This window comes from Varroa jacobsoni, unplaced genomic scaffold (genome assembly GCF_002532875.2).
Source record: "Varroa jacobsoni isolate VJ856 unplaced genomic scaffold, vjacob_1.0 scaffold_454, whole genome shotgun sequence".
NCBI classification, from domain to species: Eukaryota; Metazoa; Arthropoda; class Arachnida; order Mesostigmata; family Varroidae; genus Varroa; species Varroa jacobsoni.
The window spans coordinates 60,160-74,359 of record NW_019213356.1 but is presented as its reverse complement, the minus strand read 5'-3'; the positions used below and the strand labels follow the sequence as shown (position 1 = coordinate 74,359).

Genomic DNA, 14,200 nt, shown 5'->3' with positions numbered 1-14,200 from the left:
TTGTTGGCTTAGCATTGAAAAAAGTTAGAATCGCTGTCTTCGTCCTACGTTAGTTTGTTGGCAACAGGCTAGCAATATAGTCCTTAGTCTCGATGAACAGTAGCGTGGTCTAGCGGTGGCCTCGTCACAAGCTTTGATTAACTAAAAGCAAACTACCCTCTTTCAACACTGTAAGTACGGGATGTTAGAGGAGTCAATCGAGGCGTCAAATAAAAAACTATTGTTTTTTATTTGACGCCTCGATTGACAATACTATTCGCGAAAAGTTAGGGGGTGAACGAAAACTTTTCCATCCCGGTGTCATACGGGGTAGAAGCGTTTGGGCCATACGAGCCAAATATACGATCTCAGCACGCCGGCGCCGTCGACGTTATAGAACTCAACAGCAACGCTCTAGGACTCCATTTGGCCTGAACTGCATGACGTTGAGAATTGAGCCCTGTACTGGTGCTTCGGCAACACCAGAGCAACAGCTTCCCTTCCTATTCCACGTCTGTGCCGCTGATTCTGCTTGCTGTATGCGGATTTGCTGAGCTGACAGAATTACCCAGTCTGATGGCTCATGACCGTGCGCTGTAAGAATGTGCTAAATGCCTAGGACCTCAGTGCGCCGAACACCCGATACCCCAGCAGCAGGCCAACCAGCACCACTACGGGCTCTCATGCCCACGCTCGTAGCCAGACTAGCTACGACGACGCGGCCGGCACCCCTGTGCGAGGAAAAGTTTAATTAGAATTTTGCAGAGGGCGAACGAACGGGTAAGGGAGTCGTCTCAACGTACAACGACCTCGGCCAGGATATGTCGGGCGCTGTTCTAGCGCTTGAGCTTTCAAGAGCGCTCTTCGTGATCTGCCATAATGTCGTCGCCTCAGTGTATGCGTCTGTGTGTCCGTGCGTGCGTACGCGTGCCTGAGCGCAATGAACACAGTGGAGGCAAGCACGAATCCACCTTGCGCATGGAAGATGCTTGGAGGACAAGATCCATCGTGACCTTAGCAGCAGCTACGATACGTTAGTGGTGGTTCACTCAGTGACTGCATAGGTATTAAAAATAATCAACTTCCGCGCTATCTACAGGAAATAGCTTTTGTTCTTGTACAAGTTTTGCTTATGCGCATATTGCATATTATAGTGATACTATTTTTGCAAAAAAAAGTGTAAAAGCCAACAATTAAAAAGCAGTAGCTTTAAAAGGCATCTATCTTCAAGATGTAAGAATGAAACCATAATGCGTGATCCTCCAAAACAGCCTTTGGATATGGCTTATATATTAGCAGTGCTTCTATGTATGTAAAGACACGCCCACGTTGAATATTGATTTCTGTAGAGCCACGACGTCGTCAGTTGCTGGTGTGTCCTCAACTTGACTACTTATAGCTCTAATCTTGTCTAAAATCGATTTCCGGACAACCTTAAGCTGGTAGCTGACACTTTTAAACGCCGTTTACAACTTCCCAGCTCCTACGTAATGCAATATAGTAATGTTGTGCAGAACTAAACTATCTGATGAATATTTTATTTGTCAGCTCATCGATACAAGGCACGTTTTTTTATTACTCTTCTCTAGCTGTACCGGCCTTCATACCATTTTGATTTCGTGTCTTCTCTCTAGTTCATAGCATTATAGTCGTGACGAATGATTTAAAGCGGCGGTAAAATGGCTCGCAGGATTCTGTTGAAAGAACCGGCTGATCCAAATGAGCCAATCTACATTTATAATTCTATCAACATAGGACTCATTGGTCTGCCTGATCAATACCCTCTCACCCTGCCTTTTGCATGACGCTCCCCTAGTTTGTCCGAACAAAGTTGCATACGGGGAAGGGTGCAGTCGAGCGAGATGGAACAGTCAGCAAGAAGACAATGGGAGAGTTCTTTACGGAGAAAAAAATTCGTCAGAGGCTATCATCTCTGTTGGCGTCGTCCTGATTTCCAAGCCATGTCTCTCAGCCCGTGGATGAGAATGCCATTCGCATCCAACTAGCTTTTCTTTGTCATGCGCCATGGTCCCTCCTTGCTTTGGCTCATCGAGCGCTCACAGACATCTTCACAATCATCACCAGCCCATCACCTCCGCCCCCTCTCTTTACATACTTCCACGCCACTCTGCCAGCGTCGTCATCGCTGTCACCATTGCCGACGCCACCTTAGTTGCCAATGCCTGTACTGCTTACCAGAATCATGAGCATCACCATAACCACCAGCACCACCTTGCAAATTCAACCGGAAGCCATCACATTCGCGCCTCGTTACCGAGCGCTTTTCTCATACGTCTTGGCTGCAGCAGACTATCGGCCATGCGCCTTTATCCTCGATTCTTCCCACTTCAGCCTCATTCTCTCGCCCACTCTACCGCGTAAAAGCTCTACCGTTGGTGTTGGCATTCCATCCATCTCGGGAAGCGGGAAGATGGCCGACTCGATATCAGTGATTCGTCGGATCCTCCCACCTTCGTTAAGGACCTTTCTCTAACTTCTCCCCATCGACTAAACCACTTCCATGCTCTTCTCATAGCAAATATAGCCAGCCACCATCAGTCAGCTTTCAGGAAGACGTCACAGACATTTGTTTTCTAGTTACCCATCCTTCCCTACAACGTTCGCCTTAGTGTCCCTGCTTAATATAAACGTTAATAGCAATGCCTCTGGTATTTACCCATTCGATGTCACAAGCGTTTGGTCTATTGTGACAACCTGCTTGCCTACCTACACAGGAGATCACTTTTTCTCTGCATCGTTGGAGTACCCAGCACCACACAACTATAACATTATCAATGAAAGAGTATCCGTGTGACAGGGAGAGTTTGGTATTCGAGTTCCACTCTACAAACTCTGCGTATAACTTTACCTTTATCACCGCCAAGTTTTCGGCCTTTCGTTTAGTTTTCAGCCCCTTTAATATTGCATATTGTACACATAAGACCAGTAGGCATGCAGTTGTTATTCCGAGGAGCTGCTGATGCAGTAGCAGCATCAGTGTTAACAGAGCGGCGGAACAGGATCAGTCCAGCAATTTCACAGCAGCGGGCAGAATTTCCTCCGCCATCGTTTCGTTGTAGCGCGGATACTGCTGCCACAACTTCACTTAAGCTTGGAGCGGAGGGTCAAGAGAGAGGAAGACCGTCTATGCCAAAACAGAAATACTAATATAATAAAGAGAAATGGGCTGTTAAGAGCGCTGGGCACAAGCAGGAAAGCCATAGCAAGATCTGTCAGAAGTAAGCGCGGAGCGGAAGGTTTGCTACTACTATATATACATCAAATGTTTGCTGTTATGTGATAACTTATATAGCTTTATACATATACACCTTTCTTCTTCATCTGGTGTTCCGTATTTTGCTGACTGTGTTCAGCACACATTCCGCTCCCCAACAAAGGCATTACGTAGACACAGATACCCTTACAGATATATATATGCCTACACACGCATGTGAGGTACACACGCGCATCAAATAGACGTCGTTACTGGTGCCGTTCTTCGTTTCGCCACACACTCGGTAGGCACCCGATATCTAGGACGATTTCTCATGCATCACATATACAGATCATATCTACTACGACAGATATACAGGTATGCCTCTCGCTAGGGAGCAGCACGAGCGGACGAGAGCGTGACTGTGTGCACATATTTATGTACGACGCTTACCGGGACGCGCACTTGAACACTTCGTGATGCCTGTAGGCAGCCAAAGACAACAGCGAGTACACACGTACGAATGTATTAGATATGTGTCGTTCTTTAAATCCCAGGTGAGTACTTGGAGGAACAAAGGGCAGTTGACATACGGCAGCGCCGCCCATCGTATCATCTTCTTATTTCTTAATGACTTTGTTTCCCTTAGAAGCTGGATGCATTCCACGGTCCTCGAATTGATCGATAAGCATCTTGTCAAAAGGAAGTCCGCCGAGGACTAATTGTATCTAGGACTGAGCTACAGATATCCATCTGCAGTAGCCGCTACCGTCGCCGTCAGCTCTAAGCCTTCTAATAATCGAGGACAGCAGAAGGAGTAACACTTCAAAATAAACGGCTTCTTCGATCCGCTTTTCTGTACCTGATTTGCCGTTGCCTCGCTCGTATTCAACGAAAGCAAACGCTTCATTGCTACTTCCTATGTTTGGCCCGCTTTTCCTGTCTCCGATAGTCGGTGAACTGTGACGACGCGGAAAAGGGCACGCTTCAACGAACCACGTCAACCTCGTTCTGCTTTCACCACCTTTGAAGTCGCATTTGGCGCTCACAGAGGCGCATCTTAGCCATTTGAGCGACAAACGGACATGGTCCATGCGCAACGATGTTAGATTTATATGGCAGGCGCACATATATCTGTTGTTTCGTATTATTTACTACCAGCAAACGTTACGTTTGCACGAACGTATTAGCTCTTGCTGATGATTGTTCCTGCCGTAGACGTATCTGTCTAGATAATAAGCCGCCGCAGTATGAGATCTATACGGTTCTACGGGTACGCTAGTATATCGTATTGATTGCTCACTAGCACATGCAGAAACAACAATTGCAGATACGACCACTGAGCAGAACACATTTTGGGTGTTAGCCACCAAATGAAATCGTAGTGGCGCTTTCAGCCTTGTAAAACTGCTCCATTTATTATTATTTTAACAGCGATGAGTGATCATTAACATCCTTACAACAGATTTGTGTATATTGATATGAAGATTACAAAAATTTACCAGAAATATGTTGAGCGTGCATGCCATACATAGGAAGCCATGTAACTTATTATTTACGTACGTCATGAAGTTTCATCGCCGCTACTCCATATTGCTTACCCCTTACGTTCTGCCCTTTCATCTCCTCTCCCATGGACATATTGGCAACAAAACAGTATCACGAGTTATTGTTCTAACAATGTATTCGTAACATCAGCGGTGTTACATGCACTGCCGTATTAGCGCAGTTTCCTAAACCGGTTGATAGTCGCGTGATCGGGCTGGCGGGGGTCTGACGACGAGCTCCTGTTTGTAGATGATAACATTCTATTTAATGAGTCCGTAATTATTTGAGACGATGGGCAACGCGTGGCGATACGATCACACACCATTAGGTTCCTTTACGGCGTCATATTCCAGAGCTGCTGCCGCTGCCGCTGCCGCTACCGCCACTGTAGCTGCTCCCCTAAACCTTATCGTTATGGCGGGCGGCATTCAGGCTCCTTCTGAGCAGGCTATTTTAGGCGATCTTTTCGGGAAACCAACACAAAGCCGGTCGGTACTCCGCAGTTGGCTTACGTCGATTTCACAGCCAAACCATTCTGCCCGGAATCGCATTTTCACAGCTGCCAAAACGGACACAAAATATACAACGAAGCTGACGGCTATGCAGCACGCATGAATGAGGCTGAATGAGGCGCTGATATATGTTCCTTGTTGGAACAAAAAGTAGCAGAAGGCGGCAGGGATTCTGGTATTGCATCACGTACCAATATAGAAAAACCACGTGTTCACTGATAACTGATAGCATGAAGTTAGTGCCTCGAAGTTCTGTGGGGCAAAGTATTGCCTCATTATCCAGCTATCTAAGTCAGTGCATATCAATCTTGTCGTTCGGATGACAGCTTTCACTACATTCCATATGCTTTGTTGACGTGACCTAATTGGCTGGGTGATTCCGTTAATAATAGTGAAAGGCAAGCAACCCTTAACCTTATGAACTTTTGCTTTGTACATAAGATAAACAAGTAATTAATATTTGGATTGTTACAATCAGAACTAAACAAATTTTCCTCCTTTCCTTCTGGGCTGTAATCGCAGATCCTTCTACAAAGCCTCTAATCAAAGCGAGGATCCTAAAAGCCAATCGTATCTCAGCACATACAGAATATAATATAAAAAATGGCATTATTAAGGCTTAGATAGGATAGAATTGATAGTTAGGATAGAATTGAAGTGGTCGTATATAGTTAAAACCTTGATTCAACAAGCATTTGTCGTTGAATAGGTTAGGTTAGGTTAGACGACCTTACTCTTCATAACCTTTTATGACATGGCCTTACGGCTCTGCTGAGATACTCATCAAAGAACTACCACATCCAAAACTGGATCTCTAAAGACATTCAGTTATACCAATAATCATTAGCGAATATTAAATGCGAGAACAATCGTGCTTTCGTGGCTGGCTGCTTCTCACCAGGACACGTCGTTCTGTCTATTACTTGCTTGATGTTATATGTATATTCGGCATTCAAATTTGAAAAAAATCTTACCAAGTTGTTTGTCGTATCTACTCTTAGTAGTTCTTTGTATGAAACAAAATGGCAAGGCTAACGGCACGCCGCTTTCTTAAGCGAACATTGTCTATTATCCAGTCCCTTCACGCGGTATAAACAAAAGCCAAGATTAAAAGTCTGGCTCAGAAACCTTTGACGCACCTGGATTTTCGATACAAGATGAACGGCCATTTTGAAAATAATAATATCAATGGCCATTCAGATAAGCTTAAGACTTTTTGTGTTATTTTACATTTTTTTGGAATGTTTTGCTGTCTAAGTCCTCGCGTTTTAAGGATTCAGACGGCAAACAGACTGCTAGGCGTTTTTTTTTTTAAAGGAAGTTTATTTTCAAGGAATGTATTGAAGCTCTGATTGTGCTCAATAGTGATTTTATTGGGCAAGCATAACCGTTAGAAATGACACTTGTAGCACATGTAGGAAATGTTGTTGGAGTTTATATTTGTTGTACAGATACGCTCCTCGAAACAATTCGAAAACTCCGAATTCAAATACCCCGTCTTATGTATATATACAAGCCTTGCAATGGGTAAACCGTCCATCGTATGGGTTCCGGAGTAAGAGTTGTATATATGTGTGTTCATTTAGAACTTTCAGCAGTTCAAGTTTCCTATTAGCATGGTGTTATGGTAACGTAAAGGCATTCTCCTGTTACTTTGATTGGGAGAACAATCTGTTTAAACTTTCTTCATTTCACTACGCGTGGCTTAGATAGCTTTTAGCTAACGTAACTACCACAGGACTTACTTGAATCGAAACGAGCTTATCGAAAGATAAAGGCGCATAAGCATACGTTCAATAATAAACTCAGTTGTTTACTGCTCCTTAGTTATGAACGGAGTATATATCTTACTCAATCTTCTCCGAACAAATTCCTCTCAGGTGTCTGCCTTAACATTTTCGTTAAAGAGAGGAAATGCTATTTTAAATACAAAACAAGTCTGTACATATAAAAATGCGAGTATACAAGTAATCAACTACACGTTAAGGAGAAGGGGGCTCAGCACTCTCATACTTTACATCAAAAAAGATAGTTTAGCATCGAACTTGAATGAGGCGGAGTAAAGGCCACTATTTCTTATAATGTCAATATAACCTTGCTGCTTTTCAGTGCCATCCAGTGCATTATTATGGATGTTTGTGCCAATTTTGATGATATTTGTTATCGTTCATCATTGTAAAGAATCGTCGATGTATATATATATATATATATATAGCACTTTAAACCCTCGGCTGCTTGTTGGCTGTCTGGCACTACCCGAAGAAGTGGTCTATTCTCAGACGAAGCTTTCGTATTCATGAGCTTTGCGTTCGCTCAATTCATCTGTTGCTTCTAAAGCTGCAGCCAGGCAACTAGCGGAGTGCCTGCAGTGCGAGATCTATACCCGTTTTACGCCCTCCCTTTCCGCGACCGCCGGTCCGCCCCTGACTCCTTTCAACCTCCCTAACAAGATACACGAGAGACAACGGCTGTTGATCTGATCACGCGTGCAGGAAGACAGCGACACATCCAAGGCTTTCGTAGGCACAAGACACTGGATTCATTCGGGAGCTTCACCAATAGCACGGTCTCAGTGTAAGACACTGAAAGGTCTATAAGTTGCCTGGATTCAAAATTTCGTATAGATACAGTATTTCTCGTTGCAACCTATATTGCTAGAGATATTCTAAGGCCTACTAACGCCCCTATGAATCGTTCGACCAACAGACCTTATAACCTAACGTATCTCATTTGATGAAGCTTTAACGTGTTCTGTTAATTTACCGAATTGACGTGGAAAGCGGTACGTTTCTTCTTGACAGGCTTCAACATGATAAAGTACGAAGACTGACAGTATCACTCGATTGTGATGAGACTTTGTTTGAGATTCATGCTTAGCGTAACCTAGACAAAAATAGAATGACACTAGAGCTTCTGTACAAACTCGGTGCTCGAAGTTGCTGTAAGTGCCGACTAACTAATAATCATAACGACATGAACAAGCACATCTTAAGACGGTCCCACGTTCCCGATAAAGGAAAGCTGCACTACCGTGTACGAGCTTTCGCCAAAAAAGTTATCTTGACATCGCCAAAAAGAGCTAAAATACGAAGCTGTTTTCAGGAACTGCCCATCCAGCTTTTGAACCGGATACCCAACTAGCGTTCTGTGGTATAGCGGCCAATTAGTCTGAATCCGCTGTTAGCACCGTGGAGCTTCTCTAACCTCTTTCAATGCTATCCGTTTCTAAATTGTGCTGCGACAACCCATAGCCGAATGCCGAATGTCCTCCACCTACTGTCGCGACATTCAATCTGTTAACACGATGGTCACGCGACCCGATGTGGATATTTGAAAAGGACGACGGCAAGAAAATGATTAGGGGTTGAGCCATGCCATCAAAACAATGAACTCGTATTTTGGCAGCCGTAGGGTGTTCCTCGTTTTACGGCCCTCGTTGCTGCTGCTGCTGCTATTGCTGCTGTTTCTAATACCCCCTGCTACCGCTGTGCTGCGTTATGCTCTCGAAAATACCTCAATTTCCACTTTAACGCTAACCGTTAGTGATTCACAAGCTCGTCGCTCATTCGCTCAACCAGCAGCCTCTTCGAGCCGTTTTCCTCTACCATTGGGAGCCTCTTTGAAACGAAGCTCCCCCTTGCCACTAACACAGACTTTTGCGAAAAAGCTTGTTCTCGGTCTCACATTCTCCTGCTCGCAAAGTTTCCTCTATTGCCGTATCTTCTCTCCGCTCATACCGCGGATGCCCAAAGCAAACGTCTCTACGGAACGAAGAAGGTGACGCCGGTGCCAGAACGACGACTGCCAGCCTGTATGAGAGCCTACAAGACCATGCACACCCTGCACCCGAGACGGGCTTGGGCACAGAGTGTACGTTGAGTCTATTGTGTTCAAGATCTCTCTGTCTGCCCTTTCCTCCCGTCGGTCTTTACGTCGTTTTCCTAGTCCGAGACTTGGCTGGGCGATTCCTCGCTGCGCCTTCAACTTCTCTTCTTCGTCTTCTTTCTGAAAAGATGCGACATGGCTCGCTGAACCAGCTAAATGCCCACTAAACCATCTACCCGCTTGACATACTTTGCGGCGCTAGCGCCGGCGGCGGCACGAGTTGTATAGCAAGTCTCCAAAGTTATCCTCAGTGGCTTCGGATGCTTGGCTGTGCCTTTCGACGTCAGCCGTTATTCTTGCCGCATGCCCACTCGCCGCCGCTGCCCAGACCACGAACCATATTGGGTTAGGTTCCTTCTATCGTGCGCTTCATACGAGGCCGTCTGCAAGTCGACAAGTCCTCGAAACTCCAACCCTTGACAACGAATGAACGACTTACGTTGTTGTTGTTGTCGTTCCCCCCGTCTGCGCCGTGCTCGTTCAGAAGACAACAAAGAGCGAACGGAGATCCAATAATGAGTGCACGAAAAAAGTGAGTGAGAAGCAAAAAAGACAATGAAAAGGACAAAAAAAGCGAAGGTTAGAAAAAAATACAGGCATACTCAGTCAGAATGCTGCTTAGCCGTATCTACCTACATTCGAGTGGCAACTTGTGAAAGACTAAGATCCTCGACAATTTTGCCTAGTGGCACCATTGCAACTTGCCCCAGTGTCAGTGAACGCGACATGCGCTGCCCGAAGCCTCTGTCGGCGACCAAGGCTGAGTTCTTGTAATGGAAACACAAAGACGAAAACGACGACAAAGTCGACCAGCGCGTCGTAGCCGACTCTGCTTCGATATAAAAACGGTGGATGTATGCGAGATACGACCTTGTTTTCTTTATCGCAAGAGCGGTCCTTCCAAGCCATTCCTCGTACTTACTCCTGCTTGCTGCTGCCTCCCTTCCGCTTGTTTTGGCTTGAGCTATAGCCCTTTCTCTAGCTATTGTCGCCAGTATCAGTGTTATAAAACATGCTGGATTACTGCAATGAGCAAGTTGTAATAGGGGCACGTAAGAGAAGACGGTAACAGCTAAGGCAGGGAGGTCGCGCATACAATTTACGTATCCTAATGCGAACCTTACCACGCATGGTGGCTCAATCTTGACTCAATAGGCATGCTTTGGTAGACCCGAGCGCAATGGAGCTGGCAGGTTTCGCAGTGTGCAGTTTGCAATTAACATAGCAGAATGCTTTTGTTTGTTCACAGTTATTGCTAACATGTTGAATGTAGCCGACAAACGGCAAATTAACATAATCGGCGATCCTGTTCCGAAAATGTTTTCATCCTCACAATCTATTTCGTTATCAATGACGACTTTCAATATTGCACCGAAAACGTGAGAGGTTATTTCAGAAGTAATGTAAAGTGAGATTGTGGCCAGCCTGTTTCTATTGCTATTCTGTTTATCATAGAATGTAAAACAAAACAATCAACAAACAACATGTATAAATAATTATAGCTTGTTCCAACCGGTTACCAGTTAGTTGTTGATCACTCAGCGAACTGATAATCGCTACATATCAAGATCGGCTCTCGGCATAAAATCGATCTTAGACTAATCTCTTTGAGACCAACCATCTCTTTACGTTTTTGTCCCTTGCCGAGCAGCTAATTACAATATGTGTATATTTGGCAACAAACTCGCTCCCCGCCCTATCATTGGGTCCATTGCTAACAAGCTGCTGACCACGGCAAAGTGGGCAAGCAAGCTTTTCAGAGGGGCACAAAACTTCGCGAGCCATCTCTGACTCAACCAACAGGATGCTTAATGCCATAGGCAAAAAGTTTTGGCGGTTAGAATGGCTAGCTTCCGGGAGCTAGTAATGGGAACGTCAGAAACCCTTATCTGTCTTACACAACTACAAACTCGAACTATTTGGACAACTACGACTGGTTGTTCAGGCCGTATCGTAGTCACCGAAGCCTAAGCCAGAATGCCTGACGGTACATAGGACACATGGCATGCGGGCTGTACTCCAACGGCACACTCCTATGCATACGTTCCACGAGGCTGGCACAGGCTAGAGGAAAACGCACACGAGAGAGAGGAGCAAAATGGGACGAGGGGGTGCCAAAGGCATCCCACAACGATTCGTCGTAAGCTAAGAGCAACGTACAACATTCTACAAGTTGCTATCTATCTACTACTGTCTCCATTAAGCATACAGACCACTCTAAAAGCTGGCACGGCCGAACTTAAGCGATGGTAACACAATTCAAGAGGGCGAATGAGTCATAAAGTTACGAGCAATTTACCAGTAGTAGCTCGGTTTTGCATAAACCGTCGCCCAACCTCAACAAAATCGAATAGAACAGAAAAAAATCAATGTTATCAAGAGGAAATTGCCGTACCGAAACGTAATTGAAAAAACGTTTGTACCGGAACCTATCTCGCGGTCTTGAGAAATAATAGGGCCCCATCAGAAAATTGTGAATTCGGCCCCTTGTTTTTTTCAACTCGCTCTGTGGAGCTAACAAGTGACAGGAAGAGGGTTTTTGCTTATCCAAATACAGATAGTGTATTCTCTTGCGAAATCAAGGATTCTAAAAATCGAACCTTATTCAGTTCTATTAACCGGTAAGATGCGTAGTTTTTTTGCATGTCTGTTAACTGAGAAGCGTGTCTGCTAATATTAATAAGCCATAGGTGCAAGTCACTGAAGCGCCAAGGCAGACGCGAGTCTATTGCAGAGTCCTTTTTTTATTATGCTACATAACATACATTTATCTGTTTGTCAGTTAAACTTTATTTTCTTCAGACATTCGGGATGATGCGCCGATCTTACTATTTTGATATAGCATTATTTAGCGTTACTCGCCGTTTCAGTTTGTCTTTATTTATCTCTTTCCATAAATCTTGTCCAGTTCATATCAGGGAACGACACGACCATACGCAGGTCGTCTCTTTGGATTCTTCCCTTCATGAATGTTTCCGATATTTCACGCTGTTCGTCTTGACTGCAGCCGAAGCACCCGTCATATATTCGTTTTGCTTGTAAATCGGCGGCACCTTCTCCAACTTGTCTCCGTCCTCAGATAGGCGTCGACCACGACCACCACTGCAGACCCGTAGCCGAGGCGTTGTAGTCGAAGCGCTCGTAGCGAAATTCTGTTGTCAAAATTCAAAGGTGATCTACTTCAGAAGGGGATAGGAGCACACGAAGGGACGGAGGATCGACCACTACAGGAGAAAATACAAGGTATGACGAAGCCCATGCTTGAGCCAGCACAAATAGCAACTCCTTCTCGTCCCTGATCCCTTAGAATAGATGGTTCGGCGAACCAACTTAGGGGACATAACCGGTTTCCTACTCTCCTCTGTTCAGAAATGGTACTCATACAAGCATCGCGTGGTTGCGGCAGCAAGGGCCGCTGACGTCCCTTTTTCCAGATTACTAAAATATAACAGCGGGGCGATTATAGCGCCTTAAGGCTATAACACGGTTGTAGGCTCCTAGCATCCTCAAACCAACCAACGAAACCATATCTATATATCGAACCGCCCCCTACCCGAAGTGAATCTACACAGGTGACAGCTGGCGTCAGCGTGAAGACGAAACGAGGCAGTTAGAGTACGAAGTGGCTTGGATATGGTGCCTGCACCATACGGTCAACGACTTCAATGGGTTACCTTGCGTCGGACGGTTAGACGGGACAAAACCCAGACGTTATCTTCCGAGAGTGACAAGGTAGATGGAAGACCGTGATAAGAAAGACATCGTGGTCTGCTTTGAAACTTTACCGTGCTCGAAGATTCGCTTGGTGGGAAGACAAAAAGTGAAAACAATCCTACAAGAGCATTTCCGCATCCTTACAAAGCATGTCTATTGTATATCCCTTCTTGTCGAACATTTTTGTGATTGTTTCACTGTCAAAAGCGTTTCTTCCTTTGGTAAACCCGTTCTTGTGTAAAAAAGAAGATATCGACTGGAAGCATTTCTTGCTTAATTCGATATTTCAAACGATATGATCAGAACCTTATACGTGTATAGCGTTGTGGGTATCTCTTTCATTACGAAAAGTAGTACCACTCCCTGCATGAAGTGCGAGACTGTGCAGGCAGGTGGCGGTTTTATAGTCAAGGTCACGTCACACTGCCGGAAAAATCATATTTTTTCTTACCTATTTACTCACCTTATTATGGAGTCTGTGGACGCTGATTTTGTTCTCTGTTGTCACCTGCCGAAACCTTAGCTTCTATCAGTCTTGCTATAGCGCACCACTTAAAATCACCTTCAATACAATGTATATATTCGCTGACTTTACGTGTAATAACAAACGTAGATGTATTGGACAACCCCTTCAAACCTGTCTTCTCTCAGTCTGCATACATTTTATGGGTTCGTACACAATATTTTTCCCACCACTCTACACTCGATGCCTGCTAAATACGCAGTAAACCTGATCGGATGGAGGCTTTTAGGTAGATAAACAGACAGATATTGCTTTTGGTCGTTATGGCCGTGCCGCTATCACTATTCGGTTATCGCGCACACACATACACCTGATCAATCTGTGATAGCAGTTGTAGTAGTATTTATATTTGGTCGTTAGCTTTTGCGGGATTCGTCTTCGAAACTAGCTCGCACTTTGTCCACTGTACACCTCACCGTGGTCTGATCTCGTAAGCTGAGATCTTGCTCGTGGACGGAACCTAATACGGGCCCTGAGAGCGTGACAGGGGCAAGCCGCAAGGATGGCTTGCCAGGACGCACTCGGCGCAAACGAATGTGGAGGCAACGTGCGCCTTGAAGGGCTTATACACATCAGCCGAGGGCGAGGGTGAGGCCACGTCGAGGGTAAGGGCCAACCGTCGGGTCGCCGGTGGCGCCATCTGGGTGATGGGAACACAGACACATGGGCCGATGACGTTCAGTGGGCGGAAACAAAAGACACACTACACCAAAGTGAGTACAGGAAGAAGAAGCGCTGGGGAAGAAAAGCTAGGAAAAAAGAAAGGGAGAAAGAGAACGAGAGCAAGAGAGAGAGAGAGAGAAAAGAAGAGTGCGAAAGTCCAAG

The 14,200-nt window shown here is 45.2% G+C and overlaps 1 protein-coding gene across 1 annotated transcript in view; it reads right to left on the bottom strand.

Moving 5' to 3' along the window:
- Positions 1–13,907, bottom strand: part of LOC111260584 (uncharacterized) — a 183,135-nt gene extending 169,228 nt beyond the window's left edge. Inside the window, exon 1 of the mRNA XM_022833463.2 lies at positions 13,316–13,907. The gene's annotated coding sequence lies outside the window, so the exon portion shown is untranslated. The remainder of the gene's footprint in view (positions 1–13,315) is intronic.
- Positions 13,908–14,200: the final 293 nt, after the last annotated feature.